Here is a 17337-nt window from a genome sequence, read left to right as displayed (position 1 = left end):
GAGAGAGAGAGAGAGTGCATTCTGGTCCCTTCCTCTTTTTATAAGGACACTAATTCATCACAGGGCTCTACCCTCATGACTTCATCTAAACCTAATTAGCTCCCATAAGGCCCCAATTCCTAATACCATTACATTGGCAGGTTAGGGTTTCAACAAGTTTTGGAGGGGCACAAACGCTGCTCCATGACACCGGTCCATAAGGAAAGCTCCGCACCGTGGGGAGAGACACAGATACAGGACATCAGCAGAGATGAACCAGCTTTAAAAAAAGCCAGCCATGACCACACTCAGCGCCTAGGATGAGGGAAACCTAGTTTTCCTTTCCCATTGGCTCTTGTTTGGGTCATACTGGAGACAGCATTGGGGGATCCTTTTTGAGTGCTTTTTAAGTCTGGTTTCAGCTCCTTAGTCCAACATTCTCAGATTCTTCGGCAATCTTTCTTCTGCAAATAACATTATTATGTTATTGTGCTAAAAGAGCTCCTTTCCAAGGCAAGGAAGGGTTGGGACAAAGGCAGCAAAGGGAACTGAGAGTCAGACCTCCCACAGGTCTGGAGGTCAGAAGTCCAAAATCAACGTGTTAGTAAAGTTGATTCCTTCTGGAAGCTGTGAGGGAGATTCCATTCTATGTGTCTCTCCCAGCTTCTGGGGGCTGCTGGCAACCCTGGGCTTGTAGCTACGTCACTCTCAACTTTACCACTCTCTGCACAGTACCTTTTTCTCTGTATGTCTTGTCCCCTGAGTTGTCTATTAAAACACTCGTCATCGGATTCAGGAAGCACCCTAATTAAGATCATATCACTTCAAGATCCTTAACTTAATTGTACCTGCAAAGACCGTTTTGCTAAATAAGGTCACATTCACAGACTCCAGGTAGATCTGAGACCACCATTGAACCAATACAACATGTAAGGGGACATCGAGAAACCCAAATAGAGAAGGCGGCCAACATCTTCATAACACTTCTAGAACAAAAATAATAGACTGGAGTTGTAACCTAGGGGTCAAGATATTGCATTAGATTCTTAATTCTGTCAATAACAATGACTCTGTGGCCTTGGGCAAGATCCTCCCTTTTGTAGGCCTGATTTCTGCATCTCTAAGATGAGAAGGTGCATTAAATGAGCTCTTGTAGTACCACTGATCTGATTTGGTATGAGTAGCCTTTCCTCTAACTAGCTCTCACATGTGCTCATGTGCACAGACACACGCATGCTAACATACCCCGCCCCGAGCAGATCAAGCCAGACAACTTCCAGACTCGATCGTGATTTCCACACTGAGTCTAGAATGTATTCTTTCTCGTGTGGGGAGTCTGGAAGCTGCCTTCCATTGTGTCATGTTTGACTTGGCTGGAGAAAAAAATTTGGCAGTACTCAAAAATGCCACACCTTTATAATTCTGAGTTTTTCCACAATCTTCTTGGGATCTTGGATTTTGGAGCACTCTCCTCTTTAATTTTCCAGATGAGTATTTCAGCTTTGGTCTTCAGCGTGCCCACTGCTCTTTCTGCCCCAGGAGTGGTCCACGTCTCCTGTGTGTCCTGGCCCTGGTAGATCACTTTAAAAGAGGATGCTGGATAAGAAAGAGAGGCTTGGAAATTCCATCGCATTGTTTTTTCATGGAACTCCTGATGGTATACAGACCAAGTACTGGAAAAAATATCGCAACGCTACTTCAGAAAACATGTGTGCATCTGATTTTGGTGGATTAACTAACTATACCTTTTTATCCCATACTTCTTCTACATGTGAGCTCTGAGCAAAAGAAGGCTTTAGTCATAGAATCAGAGAATGGAAGGGTTGAAGAACTGCAGGTACTGTATTTCCCTATGTATAAGATGCACCTTTTTTTGAAAAATTTGGGGTCTACCCTGGCCAGTTGGCTCAGTGGTAGAGCGTCGGCCTGGCGTGCAGGAGTCCCAGGTTCAATTCCCGGCCAGGGCACACAGGAGAAGCGCCCATCTGCTTCTCCACCCCTCCCCCTCTCCTTCCTCTCTGTCTCTCTCTTCCCCTCCCTCAGCCAGCCGAGGCTCCATTGAAGCAAAGTTGGCCCGGTTGCTGAGGATGGCTCCATGGCCTCTGCCTCAGGCGCTAGAATGGCTCTGGGTGCAACAGAGCGACGCCCCAGATGGGCAGAGCATCGCCCCCTGGTGGGCATGCCGGGTAGATCCCGGTGGGGCACATGCGGGAGTCTGTCTGACTGCCTCCCTGTTTCCAACTTCAGAAATATACCAAAAAAAAAAAAAAAAATTGGGGTCTAAAAACTGGGTGCGTCTTATACAGTGGTTGGAATTTTTTTTACTTGCATTTCCCACTTTTTTGTGCCAGTTTTTGCGCTCATTGTTGAAGACAGTGATTCGTCATCAGACACAGATGAGGACAAGCTAATGGATGGGAGATCTGACAGTGATGAGGAGTTGTGTGGATTTTATGGTGAATAAAACTTGAGTTTAATAACTTTATGTAATACATTTTTTTCCCCAAATTTCGGGCCCCCAAATTAAGGTGCGTCTTATACATGGGATTGTCTTATACTCGGAGAAACACAGTCATCTTTTCTATGGGTACATATTTTTCAAATATGTAAGTCCTGTGAAAGTATAGAGGTATTGCCAGTCTTGTTTAAAGCTGTAGTCTCAGTACTTAGCTCAGGGGTATAGCACTTAGCAGGCACTCATTAAATTTCTGATTTGTGAATGAAAATGAATGCATGAATCAGATTCTTAGAGGAGTGCAGATCTCATGCAACCTCCTTATTTCTGGTTCATTTTCAGTAGGCAGAAATGTTCATGGACTTACACTCTGCTAAATAACTGATGATCTAAACATGATTAAAGGTATTAGGGAATTCTGCTCCTTATTAGCTTTGAACTCCTCCATGAACAAGCACTAAGAAAAATAACCCTGTAGTTACCTGTTCTGTAAATATAGGTATTTTGATGATGTTTTTTTCTAAAATTTCTGTCTTTGCCTCCCCATTCTCCCAACGCACGCGCACACACGAGCGGCTCATAGCTCGGAAAGGTATGGCCTCTTTGTCCCCAAGTCCTCGCCTACAGAAGCAAACAAGGTCTTGTGCTGCCACCTAGTGGATCCTCTTTATCCCTGCAGCTCCTCATAGCTCTGGAGGAGCTGAAGGAAGCAAGCAGCCCACAGGAGGTTCTCCCAAAGATTGCCTGCTTCCTAGAGACGTGTGAGACCCGCCTTGGAAAGTGAGCCAGAGGAGAAAAAGGGTGGCCTTGAGGGCATGCCCATCGCTTGTCTCTGCCCCACTTCCGCAGGGATAGCTGGCCAAAGTCAGCCTGGTGTGGGTGACCCTGACCGGTCTGGAAGAAGTGAGGTCATGGCCTCCTTCTCAGAGATGTCTTGGACCAGGAGGGTCAGGGTGGGGAGAAGGGAACGCGTGCCAGCGCCAGACAGACAGCCCTTGTGTGCACAGACTTGTTTAGCAAAGATCACTCGCCTCACCTTGAACTCTTCCTTTAGAGAACAGTCCCTGAGACTGAGGGACTGGAAGGATCGTGGAGGACATAGAAAAGCACCAGCGGAGTGGTGAACAGAGAATTCAGCGTCCGCCAAGCAAGGACGTTTAATGAGGAGGAGTTCGGGCCACAGCATAGGATGAGGCTCCTAAGAGTAGGCTCTCCGGAACCTTCTCATTGGGACCGGAACTTCCTAAATCCCTGAGTTCCGAGGTCCTGGAGGGAGGCGGCGCTGGGAGAGAGAAGTAGGAGACCAGCACTGTTCAGGCGCGCGCACCTTTCCCCAGCTTCACACACCATCGTGCGGGCACCACGACGAATGGGACCACTGTGTGACATCACTTTTCCTTTGCTGATTTTATCAATTTTCATCGGAATAAGAATGTATCCAGCCTGACCTGTGGTGGCGCAGTGGATAAAGCGTCGACCTGGAAATGCCGAGGTCGCCGGTTCGAAACCCTGGGCTTGCCTGGTCAAGGCACATATGGGAGTTGATGCTTCCTGTTTCTCCCCCTTCTCTCTCTCTGTTTCTCTCTCTCTCTTCTCTCTAAAAATGAATAAATAAAATTTAAAAAAAAAAAAAAAAAGAATGTATCCAATGTGTACCACATTAGAAATTACCTTTACCCCTGGCTCTGAACTTGACCCAGGATAGCTCTGTGTGGGCCCTTTTCAGGTGTCTACAAATTCTACCTGTCAATTCTTAGGTTTCTTTACTTAAAACAAACAGAAAAACAAACAGAACTGGCCCTCAAGCCTGCTTTTCTTTCTTTTTTTTTTTTTTTTTTTTTTTTTCCCCGAAGCCAGAAACAGGGAGGCAGTCAGACAGACTCCCACATGCGCCCGACCGAGATCCACCCGGCACGCCCACCAGGGGGCCACGCTCTGCCCATCCGGGGCGTCGCTCTGTTGCGACTAGAGCCACACTAGCACCTGAGGCAGAGGCCATATAGCCATCCTCAGCGCCCGGGCCATCTTTGCTCCAATGGAGCCTTGGCTGCGGGAAGGGAAGAGAAAGACAGAGAGGAAGGAGAGGCAGAGGGGTGGAAAAGCAGATGGGCACTTCTCCTGTGTGCCCTGGCCGGGAATCAACCCGGGACTCCTGCACGCCAGGCCGACGCTCTACCACTGAGCCAACTGGCCAGGGCCTCAAGCCTGCTTTTCACTCACGCTCCTCCACACCACTTGCCCTGCCAGGGTCTCGAAAGGGCAGTTTATTCTGACCACTCTGTCCCCACTGTCCCTGTTAGAGATTGCTCATGAATTTCCCATTGCCAAATCCAAAGTCCTCATTGATAATGAAAATGTCCAGTTTGAAATTTTATACAGTCACAGCCCCTGGTGTTCAACGACGTTACTTTATTTTCCTAGGATTGACTTCAGACCAGCAACTCAACCTCCAGTATCTGCTTGGCAGCAGAAAATGTAGCCTTTCTAATTCAGGATAAACTCAAGCCAACTCTGTTTTGAACTAGGGTTAAAATCTGGCCTCTTTTTGGTAGCCATTTAGGAGCTTCCTCCTCAGTATGCCCCTGCTTTTTTTCAGTCTCTGTACCTGCGGAGGACACATTCCTAGGAGGTGGAGCATCACCCTGGTTTGGGGAGGAAAGCAGTGTCCATACCAGCTTCCACCGATGGGAGACTCTGTTCTGAGCCAGCACTGGTTCTTGACGTCCAAGTTTTCACCATCCCCTCCCCTTGCCTGCACCCTCATGGCCCAGACCCCAGCTCCTCCAGGTCTATTTGGCTGGTTCAGCACCTCTTACACATCCCTCTTGAAGACCACAGTGACGTTTCAGACCTTCCCCCACGTTGCCAAGGTGCCTGGGGCTCTATGTGGCCTCCTAGATCCGTGGTCAGCAAACCGTGGTTTGCAAGCCACATGCGGCTCTTTGGCCCCTTGAGTGTGGCTCTTCCACAAAATACCATGTGCGGGTGCTACCTCGATAAGGAATGTACCTACCTATATAGTTTAAGTTTAAAAAATTTGGCTCTCAAAAGAAATTTCAATCACTGTACTGTTGATATTTGGCTCTGTTGACTAATGAATTTGCCGACCACTGCCCTAGACATGACTGCTTTGTTCTAACAGCACTGTGGTTACGACACTTCCCCAGGAGCTGTCCTCTCTGGGACATTCTGAGAGGAGACACACATGTGCCCTCTGCTATGGCATCCCTGGTGATGTACACATTTCATTGACTGTGACTACAGTAGGAAACATATATTACATCATGGCTGAGTAGATGTGATCACTGCAAATGAAACAACAGTATTTACCATCACTCCCTGTAATGCCTTCTGGCATTTTCTATTTCGTTCAGTTTCATTTCTTTTAATTCTGGTTTTAACACAAAAAGTCAAATTTATAACCCAGGAGAAAGGAGGTCTCAACCCACAGTTTGAATACTGACCTCACAGTGGGTTTCTATTGTCCACTTCCTCTGGGACGTGGTTCGTGGTGTGGGTCTTGGGCTCCGTACCAAAAATCAGAAGAGAGTCCTACATGTGTCTTGTTTTTTCTCTAAATGGACAGCTTTCAGAATAAAAGGAAGTCCTGCCTTTCAAGATGTTGTCTCTACTGCGTTTAAAATAAATCCAGACATTTGACTTTTATTTTTAGCTTTATCTATTTTCTGTCTGAGAACAATGTGCATAGCATATGACAGAAGACTAGACAGAAGAGTAGGGGGTGCAAAGACGCACCAGGAAATAAAATCTCACTTGATATTTCCAAGTGTTGTGTGTGCTATTGGTAATAGTAATGGGGGTCAGGGGGCTGGATGAAAAAGTGAAGGGATTAAGCAGAGAGAAAGAACTTACAGGCACAGACAACAGTGTGGGGACTGCAGGAGGGAAAGGGGTGGGGGAGGGGGAGGAGGGTAGGAGGGAGGACAGATGGTGATGGAGGGAGACTTGACTTGGGGTGGTGAACACACATGCAATATTCAGATGATGTGTTGTAGAATTGTGCACCTGAAACCTGTATAGTTTTGTTAAACAATGTCACCCTAATAAATTAAATAAAAATGGAAAAAACAACAGTAATAATAATAGCTAATAACAACTGAGTGCATATTATGGGCCAGGCACTGTGCTTAATATTTCTCATTTATTATTCTAGTTAATCCTCGTAACATCACCAATGAGAGGTACAAACATTATCCCAATTTTATTAGAAGGAAACAAAAGCTCCCATAAACTTGACTGTCCCCTCCCTCCACATCTAAAGACCATTTCTCATGTCCATTTCTTCCTTTATGCATGCTCTAGCTCTATAAAGCCAGCCATGGGGACTAGACTGTCAATAAACACCTTCTCAAAGGCACAGCCACTTTCTGCTGAATTTGAAAAAAAAAAGGTCTTATTGTGAGGCTGCAATTCGACCTGCACAGGGGTCCCTCCTGCTGCTCTCAGTGACTCCCCTGCCAGCACCTCCTATGCCTTGGACTTAAGGTCACCCACAAGCTTTCCCAGCTGGGAGGCATTGGGAGTCCTTCCTGGTTCTTAGCACCCTGCAGGCTACTATAGGAAATATCTGTCGTAACTTCTCTTTATCTTTTTTCAATTCCACATCTATGAAAGGGAGAAAGATGCCTGGATAATGCAAATGAAAGACAATTACGAACTACTGATTTTTACCCCTCCAATTTTGTTTGCTCATTGATTCAGCAAATATGTATTGAATCGCTATTAGGCAGCATTCCACAGGGTGATGTGGTGGTGAACAGGGCAGATCACACGCCTGCCCTTCTGGAGTTTACATCCCATTGGGGCTGTTTCACGGGAGGACAGACACTAATGGGTGCTTTTCAACCTCTGTTTACTTACACCTCCCAGTAAGAAATACTTTATGGGCCTTGGCCGGTTGGCTCAGTGGTAGAGCATCGGCCTGGCGTGCAAGGGGTCCCGGGTTCGATTACCGGCCGGGGCACACAGGAGAGGCGCCCATCTGCTTCTCCACCCCTCCCCCTCTCCTTCCTCTCTGTCTCTCTCTTCCCCTCCCGCAGCGAGGCTCCATTGGAGCAGGGATGGCCCAGGCGCTGGGGATGGCTCCTTGGCCTCTGCCCCAGGTGCTGGAGTGGCTCTGGTTGCAGGAGAGCGACGCCCCGGAGGGGCAGAGCATCGCCCCCTGGTGGGCGTGCCGGGTGGATCCCGGTCGGGTGCATGTGGGAGTCTGTCTGTCTCTCCCTGTTTCCAGCTTCGGAAAAATACAAAAAAAAAAGAAAAGAAAAAAAAAGAAATACTTTATGCACGGCAATGCAGGACATTCCTTCTCCCCTCTCCTGCTCCACACAACCAAATCAAAAGTTTTGTAGAACAAAACTTAGTTTTATTACATACAAAAAAAATAAAAGAATGAAAACCACAAATTATTAACCTATTAACTTACATCCTATTATTTGAATGAAGCATAGGAAAATTCCCAAATAAGCAATACAAAAACAAGAGTTAGGCAAGATATTATTTAATGTACTTGGTGTGCTTGTCTGCTTCTCAGTTTATTCTGGTCCAGAACACACAAGAACAATGCTTCACACCTAAACTTGTGAGACTGTTTCTCTCCTTTGTTTTAGTCAGTTTTAAAGGTTGAAAATGCTAATTCATACAAACAGGGTATTGTGGAAGGTAATGATATCAATACATTCTTTTTACCTAGCAATGCAAATTCTTTGTTAATCTTACCCTGAAATGATGCTGAATTTACTGTTTTGTAAATTCATTCTTTAGTGCAGACAAAGAACACTAATTCATTTGCCTTTTTTGGGCACAAGTTTAGGTTGATTATTGATGCAGAGTTTCAAAAAGAAAATGAATTCTTTTTTAATTGTAAGAGAGCGAGGGAGAGGGACAGATGGACAGGAAGGAAGAGAGATGAGAAGCATGAACTCATAGTCGCGGCACCTTAGGTGTTCATTGATTGCTTTCTCATATGTACCTTGACCAGGGTGAGGGTGGGGTGCTTCAACTGAACCAGTGACCTCTTACTCAAGTCAGTGACCTTGGGCTCAAGCTAGTGACCTTGGGCTTCAAGCCAATGACCTTTGGGCTCAAGTCTATGATCCCTCTCTTAAGCCTGCAACCCCACACTCAAGCCAATGACTTTGATGTTTCAAACCTGGGTCTCAGCATCCCAGGCTGATGCTCTATACCCTATGCCACCACTGGGTCAGGCCAAATATACTAATTTTAAGTCCCAAATAACATCTTTGAAAATGAGATTGCTTGCCAAATGAGACTGCTAGAAAAATGTGACTGTCATTTCGGAGTGTTCATCCTACTCCATACTTCCCCTTAGGGGCTCTCGGGTATGTTCAGCAAGAGGGTCTGGTTAGTTCCAGTTTGAACAAAACACATCAATATTTTGGTAATCATGAGCACTCTTTAATAAATTTAATAACATTCACCATTTTTTAAAAAACACTTCTGTGAGATACAGCAGAATTATTTCTAGAGATATCAGACAGAATTCCTATTGATGCTGATTTCTAAGCACATGTTGTCAGTAGCCTTTAACAATCTTTTAGTAGTTTTCCGGCCATATCTGCTGGTTCTAGTACTTATAATTCCTTTATTATTTTTACAGTTTAATAGCTATACACCAATGAGGCATTTTTCCAAGTGCACGCAAAGATAAACACGCGCGCGCGCGCACACACACACACACACACACACACACACACACACCCCTTGCCATCTTGGGTAAACTGGAATCTTTGGATAACTTACAGCACCCATGATGCTCTCAATATCCAGCTTTCTACAAGATTTTAGCCACGTGAGAAGCATGGCTCTGGCAGGTTCTGCAGGAGTGCAGATTTGACTAGAACTAGTTGTCAATTTGAATTTATCAGCTGAGTTAGCCTTAAAAAAATCATAATCATGATATCTCTTCATGTTAGGAGAGTAATTTTTCAACATCTGTGTGAGCCATTTTCTCTTTTGCCATATCACATGCAACTATATCTCATTTACATTCTGTAACACAACTAGGAAATTGGGACAATAATTTTGAAGTCCTTTGTTTTCATTTAAAAATGTTTGATGGGCTGTGGATAAGTCCAGCATGCTGTGTTTCTAAGTACCCTATTAGTTTTGAAGGTGTCATTATAAAAGTAATATTTGGAATTTGTCACTTTGGTTGGATTTTACACACAGAAAATATATTTTAGATAGCCTGTCTTATGAAGTTTTGCATTCTGTTTTCTTTTTAGAGTGTATGCCTCATTCTAAAAGAAGTTGAAGATTACTCTTAGAGCCAGTGTTTTTCTCAGCATTGTCTCTATTTCCAGTTCTAAATATCAGGCTTGAACTTGGGCATTTTTCTAATTTTTACTTCATCATTCTTTTCTAATAGTAAGGAGAAATCTAATTAAATGAAAATTTATGTAGTCAAATGCATATTTGATGCAAACCCGAAACATATCCCACTCGATAAAATCTTCTTAGAAAAAAGCTTTACCATAAAAACTTATTAATGTTAATATAAAATATAGACTCAGTTATTTGTCCTGTAACGGTGATGGTCATACTCACATCATACATCAGCAAATCAAATGAGATGTTTGTTAGCAGAAGATTGAATGACTTGCATTAGTCAACTGATGTCAGAGACTTCCATTAGCTCTCTTAATCCACTTATAGCAATGGAATGTAGTAGTACTTCCAACAACATTCACAATTCTTACTAAAAATCTGGTGATGAGTTCTCATATTTTCTATTCTATTCTATTCTGTTCCGTTTCGTTCCATTCCATTCCATCCTAATCTATTCCATTCTCTAGTCTCCTCACTCTACTTTCTGTTTTTAAAAAAATTAAGTCTAGCTAAGCCATTAGCTTTATTTTGTAATGTAGTATGTCTTGCAAGTAGATTGAATAATGCTCACACAGATAATTTACAAATAAGAGAAGTTCTGAGAGTGGCACTGCTATAGAAAACTACAACTGAATTCTGGAGTGAAATAAAGTGACCGGGCAGGGATTAATTTTGCCAGGGTGGTTAGCGAACGCTTCTTGGAGGGAGTGACATGAAGTGCGTGCTGCCGAGTTTAGGCTACTAATAGGATGCTGTTCTTTAGAATTTATTGGTGGTTTGAACCATATGATTTGAAATGTATGATTTGTTAGTTGTTTTGTGTATATTTGGCGAATCTCCAGCTAGATTGCAACTTCCTGCAGGAAAAACCTTTTTTTCTTTTAAAAAAATATCCCCCAGCATTCATTTTCATGCTGTGTGTAAAGTAGATGCTGGACAAATGCTTGGTCAATGTTGACTGTTGAGAATCACCATAAACCAGGCCTACGCCCTCACAGGTGGAGCAGATGAGAGCCTGTGCCAGGAGGAGAGGGTTGGGAAGGCCCTTGAGTCATTCTGAATAGCTCCCCATTACTGCCTGTGCCTGAAATTTCATAATTAGAAATTCACTCCTTTGTCTTTATCTTTATCAATTCAGTCTTACCAACCGTTTGTGCCTTGGTTGAATGAGTATAATTTCTAGGACTAAGTCATGATTGAATTTACAAGGAGGAGTTGGCCTAGTTAGTCTCTCCTGAGCAGCAGTCCTGCAACCTGGAGGGTGGCTACCAGGTGTGCAGGGCTGCCTGTCTGGACAGGAGCCCCGCTGGGATGCTCAGGCCCCACCAACTGCTTGGCTAGAGGAAAAACATGCCCAGGGCTGGCGCCTGATTAATGACTTAGGACTAAAATAATGGTGTAAAGAGTGACTGGCCATTAATTACTCACATTTACATACTAATTTTCATTTTTTGCTTTTAAAGAAACACAATACCAAAGCACAAATTGGTTTCCTCTTTTAAACCTCAATTATCATCAATTTTGCTCAATTTACTCTAGCCTTGGTTTGCTTCTCAATCCACAGAGGATTCTCTTTGGTTTTACTCGTAGGGTCAGAACAGAAGCCTTCCAAGGCAAGGCAGCTGCGGCTCTCTGTGGCCCTGGGGTTGCTGCTCTGGGCCCAAGTCAGGAAGTCCCAGAGGCTGGAGAGTGTTGTCCTAAGACAGGCACAGGTCTTTGAAGGCCAGACACTTCTGCATATGTGTGAAGCATTGAAGAGAGGGGGAAATCCCCCCCCACCACCACCATCAAGAGAAACTCCCAACTTTTCTCCTGGTATTTAGACTCTGACATTGGTTCCCTCCAATTATTTTACCCCTCAATTCCAAGAGCAACTGAATCTCCCACCATCCATTCCTTCCATTCTAAACCCTGGCTTTTAAAAGATGTCTATGCTTTTCAAGAAATGATTTTGAAGAAACTGGCTATCCACATGCAAAAAGAATGAATTTGGACCTTTACTTTACACCATTTACAAAATTTACTCAAAATGTATCAAACAACTAAAATATAAAGCTCTTAAAAGAAAATATAGGAGGAACGCTTCATGACATTGGAGTTGGCAATGATTACTTGGATATAACACCAAAACACAAGCAAAGGAAAAAACAAAAAGGAAAAAAGAAAAAACAGATAAATTGGACTCCATAAAAAGGAACTTCTGTGCATCAAAGGACAAAATCAACAGAGTGAAAAATCAACCAAGCAAGGGGAAAAAATATTTTCAAAGCATGTATCTGATAAGCAGTTAATACCCAAAATATATCAAGAACTCCTACAACTCAACAATAAAAAGACAATCTGATTAAAAATACCCAAAGGAATCGGAAGCAGTCTCAAAGAGATATTTGTACACCCAGGTTCATAATAGCATTATTCATACGGCCACAAGGCAGATGCAGCCCAAGTGTCCACCATGGATGGTGCATCTGTATCGGCAAGTTCCCTCTCCTCAGATTCAACCAACTGCAGATGGAAAATATTTGAAAAAACAAGTTACATTGTTGCTGACATATACTATATAGTTAGGCCTATTCATTGTTTACCTGACATTCAAGTTTACCTGACACCTGGTATTTTTAAATTTTTATTTATTTATTTATTTATTTATTGTATTTTTCTGAAGTTGGAAACCGGGAGGCAGTCAGGCAGACTCCCGCATGCGCCCGACCAGGATCCACCCAGGATGCCCACCAGGGGGTGATGCTCCGCCCATCTGGGCGCAGCTCTGTTGCATCCAGAGCCATTCTAGTGCCTGAGGCAGAGACCATGGAGCCACCCCCAGCGCCTGGGCCAACTTTGCTCCAATGGAGCCCTGGCTGTGGGAGGGGAAGAGAGAGACAGAGAGGAAGGAGAGGGGGAGGAGTGGAGAAGCAGATGGGTGCTTCTCCTGTGTGCCCTGGCCAGGAATCGAACCCGGGACTCCTGCACGCCAGGCTGATGCTCTACCACTGAGCCAACTGGCCAGGGCCTGACACCTGGTATTTTTATTTGCTATATCTAGCACCCCTACCCGGGGCTAACATCTGCTCTTTGAGTATCATCCTGTACTTGGTGTTGGGGGTGGAAACTCAGGAGTTGAAAGAAAAGATTGTTCCAGTTCTCAGAGAATCTATAGTCTGTTTTCCCAGAGAAATTTGCAACCACAAAAAGTATTTCCTGGATTATTTCAATGCGTGCTAGATTAAATTTCTTTCTTTTCTTTTTTTTCAGAGACAGAGAGAGAGAGAGTCAGAGAGAGGTATAGACAGGAACGGAGAGAGATGAGAAGCATCAATCATCAGTTTTTCGTTGCGACACTTTAGTTGTTCATTGATTGCTTTCTCATATGTGGCCTTGACCGTGGGGCTACAGCAGACCGAGTAACCCCTTGTTTAAGCCAGCAACCTTGGGTCCAAGTTGGCGAGCTTTGCTCAAACCAGATGAGTCCACACTCAAGCTGGTGACTTCAGGGTCTCGAACCTGGGTCCTCCGCATCCCAGTCGGACGCTCTATCCACTACGCCACCGCCTGGTCAGGCTAGATTAAATTTCTTAGAGCACAGCCTCTGTGTTTTCCTGCTGCATAAATAAGGCATTTATGCCACTGACCTGGCTTAGGCAGGCCACTTGAGCCACCCCTTCCTTAGACAGCCTAATTTCTTTGGTTTGAAGAGAGATTCAGATGCTTGTGGTTTTAACAAGAGCCTGGGTGATTTTCGTGCTCAGGCAAGTCTGTGGAACTCCGGCAGATGTGGCATCGGAGGCCTCTGACATCCCATTGAGGCAGCTTCAGACCTCCACTCTTGTACCACCCATTCGACATCACAGGTATATATTTTGCAGTGGTGATAGTCTTTGTAAGTTGTTTTCCAGTTCATCACAGTGCATTCTATATATTTGCTCTTCCCTCTACTTTGTAAGGAAAACAGGGAGGCTTCTCTCTGCTTTACTGAGGACCCGGAGGCGCACAGGGGCTAAATTCGCGCAGCCTGCTCCCGGAGCACCCCAGGCTGCAGCGCTCTTTCCATCCACCTTAAAAACGTACATGGCGACAACTGGAGTGGGAGTTAGAGTTCACCCCGAGAGTTTCAGGTGACTTCGGTTCCCAAGCGGGTTCGCAGTCCCAGCCTGCAATTAACAAACGGGTGCGGGAGAGGACGGCGCGCGCCTCCGGGAAGGACCCTGGGCCCAGAGCCCAGAGCCTAGAGTCCAGCGCCCAGGTGTGAGCGAGGCTTGCGGTCTCCCGGACGACGCCGGGCACACGCGAGGTGGAGAGGGGGCCGCCCCCTCGCGGGTCCCCATCCAGCAGCGCGGCCTACCCGCCACCGCTCCAGAGCGCCGCCTGCTGGCGGGCCCGGCGGCCGGGAGCAGGAGGCGCGCGGGCGCACGACGGCGGGGACGCGCTCCGAGCACGCGCGCCGGACTGTTCCTCCGACGGCCGCGCCGGGGGAAGAGGGCGGCTTCCTGGGGACCCGCCGCCGCCGCCGCCCCCGCCTGGACTTGGAAGCGCGGAGAGGGGTGTTGGGAACTCGGGGCGCGCGTGAACGCCGCCGCCCCGCCGCCGCCCGGGACAGCCCGGAGGTGGGTAGCTGGGGACCGCAGCGGGTCCCGGGGACGTTTTAGATGACCTTTTTATGCTTCGGTTGATTCGGTTGAAAAAAAAAAAAGAGAAATTCACAAAACGCTTTCCGTTTCCTACCCCGGCTCCTGCGCGCGCCCGAGGGCGGGACAGAGGAGGTGCCTGGTGCTGCCGTGGAGACAAAGGCGCGGGGGACCGCGACCACGCGCGCGGCCACGGCTGGCCTCCCGCCGCTGGAGGCGCGCGTGCCCGCCGGCGTCCCTCTCCTGGACTACGTCCCGCGTTCCGCGCCCTGTCGCGGGCAGTAGAAGAAGTTCTGCCTGAGTGCTGCGGCTGCAGTGACCCCCAAAGTTAGAGATATCTTAGAGCTGCCTTTTGCTTTTTACTGTGTCCCTCCTTTCTTCTAAATCAAGCCTTTAGATGGCACCGGTCTCTCTGTGGAGAGGCCCTCCTCCGGGCTGTCCCTACCACAGCGGGCGGGAGGGGTACGGGGGGTGGGGTGGGCTCGGCGCTAGAAATGTGCTCGGTCCTCGGGTCGCGGTTCTTGGATCAGGGCCTTCAGACTGGTGGGCGGGCACCCTCGTTGGTTTGCATTACAGGGACCTGAGACTCACGGTTTACTTTCTATTTTGTATCATTTATTCATTCATTCGCAGAACTAGGCGTTTACTTGTATGTGATAAGTGCTGTGGGAACACAAGGACTGCAGAGGAAAGGCTTCACTGTGCGTTTTATACTGGAATTTGAAGAATCAGTATGATTTTTTCCCTTCTATTCTTTAAGTTCCATCTTTTCTTTAATTTTTCTCCCTTCGTTCTCTGTGGCAGTCCCTAACTGTGATTAAGTGTTGGGTAAGGACAGTCAGTTCTGACCTGAAAGTTTCAACTGATATTCATGGGAACGATTTTAAATTCATTATTTCTAAAACTCCAGGAAACACGGAAGGAGGATGGGTAGCATTGTCTGTTTTTACAGAAGAAGAGACTCAAAAGGAATATCAAAGCCACAAACTAGTAAACATTGGGAGTACTCCTCTTTTTGAATTAAAGCCTGTGCTTTATCTACTGTTTGCTTTGCTCCCTCCTTCGGAGGAAGGCTATGCGGACTAACCTAGGGTGAAGGCCAGGTCTCTGGAGAGAGAAGTCATTTTTGTGGGTGGCTCAATGTTGGTCAGAGCTCTGCCAGTGGGAACTCTGCGGGAACCAGACAGGGTGGGCCTTACTCACCTGAGTCACCTTTCAGCACAGGACCTGGCCAAGGGGAATGCTCCTGAGTTGTTGCATTGAAATTCACTGGCTTGGACGAAGTCTTTCGTGTCTTGTAGGGTTTCTTGCCTTTTTTTTGTGCCACAGACCTCTTTGGAGTCTGGGGAAGTCAATTAAAAAAATTTTTTTTAATTGATTTTTAGAGTGGGGGGGAGAGGAAAAAAAGAGAGAGAGAGAGAAGAGAGTGAGGAGCATCAACTTGTAGTGCTTCACTTTAGTTGTTCATTGATTGCTTCGTGTGCGTGTCTCGACAGGGTGAGCCCAGGGTTTCAACCCAGCGACCTCAGTGCTCCAGATCAATGCTCCATCTACTGTGCCACCACAGGTCAAGCAAGAAGTCAATTTCTAAAAGACATTAAAAAATATTCATAGGGAAGTTTGGATGGCAGTAAGGCCAGAGTTATCTAACATTTTAGTTTGGACTTCAAAAAAGAGACAAATAATTATGAGCATTACCATGGTAAAGTAAATGATACTTGGGCATGGTATTTATCAATTACAATTGAGATGCAATTGACCAACTTTGTGATGAATAGGTAGAAATAACCTGGCTGTGACATATTTATTAGTATGTCCAATTCTATAATAAGTGCATCCTGGGTTCTGAAATGAATGGCCCTACTTTCTTCTCCACGCGTAGGTCCCAACTCATTTTTCAAAGTATATGTTTACATCTCAAATAAGCCTGGTCTAACTCATTATATATACAGAGGGGACCTAACAGGTAAAGTACATTTAAGCAACCTTTGAAGGTAACAGTTTCCAAGGAGTTGGTTAAAATATCACCATTTAAATGTACCCTTCTATTCCTGTCATACAATCTAGTCACCAAAAGAAACATTATTTAAATTTTTCTAAGTTTTCCCAGAAACCTCAGCCAATCTGTCACAGTAAGATGTAATACAATATTTAAAATATAAACAAAGATAAACACTATTCATAGGGTTAAAAGTTATATTGAAACAAAGTTATCAAAATACTGTGTATTAAGTAACAAAATTCAGTGCTGTATGAAATAACACATAATTTCAGAGTCATGTGATATCTGTGCAAATGGTATTTTGCAATATTTGCAACATTTGCACTATGGTATGAAAATGCCTGTGACTCTTATTGGTGACACTGTCACCAGAATTACTCCTACTGGTATGGCTTGTTGTCCACATCTATAACCAAATAAAATCATGCATTTCAGTTAGAGGTTTGTGAAAATAAAGATGTATCAGAAACCACTTTTTAAAAAAATTTTATTTATTCATTTTTAGAGAGGAGAGAGAGAGAAGGAGAGGGAGAGACAGACAGGGGGGAGGAACTGGAACCATCAATCCCCATATGTACCTTGACCAGGCAAGCCCAGGGTTTTGAACCAGCGACCTCAGCATTTCCAGGTTGATGATTTATCCACTGTGCCACCACAGGTCAGGTAAGAAACCACTTTTAACTTCATGGCCCCCTCACTTCTGAGGACACCTTGGAGGGTATCCTAGGTTACACAGCCTGCTCAGTGGTTGCTTTTCTTCCGGGTCCTTGCTGGCCACCCTGCTAGTAGCTGTTTCCTTGTCCTTCAGTTAGGGTTCAGGCTCACAGCTGTTTCTGGTGGTGAATGCTGTTGAAGGGAATTGCTGGACTGTTTACATTTTCTGCCTGCTCTGCTACTTCTGTGGGTAATTC

General features: G+C 45.4%; 1 protein-coding gene across 5 annotated transcripts in view; it reads left to right on the top strand.

Moving 5' to 3' along the window:
- Positions 1-14240: 14240 nt before the first annotated feature.
- The window catches only part of HHAT (hedgehog acyltransferase), a 287861-nt gene continuing 284764 nt past the window's right edge, over positions 14241-17337 (top strand). For 2 of the 5 annotated variants that reach the window (XM_066366056.1, XM_066366059.1), the window contains exon 1: positions 14264-14403. The gene's annotated coding sequence lies outside the window, so the exon portion shown is untranslated. Of the gene's footprint in view, positions 14404-17337 lie in introns of all 5 variants that reach the window. The other 3 variants (XM_066366058.1, XM_066366055.1, XM_066366054.1) reach the window with 3 other exon arrangements.

Source organism: Saccopteryx leptura, chromosome 2, assembly GCF_036850995.1.
Source record: "Saccopteryx leptura isolate mSacLep1 chromosome 2, mSacLep1_pri_phased_curated, whole genome shotgun sequence".
Classification (NCBI taxonomy): domain Eukaryota; kingdom Metazoa; phylum Chordata; class Mammalia; order Chiroptera; family Emballonuridae; genus Saccopteryx; species Saccopteryx leptura.
The sequence above is the reverse complement of the archived record's forward strand: the minus strand, read 5'-3'. Positions and strand labels throughout refer to the sequence as shown.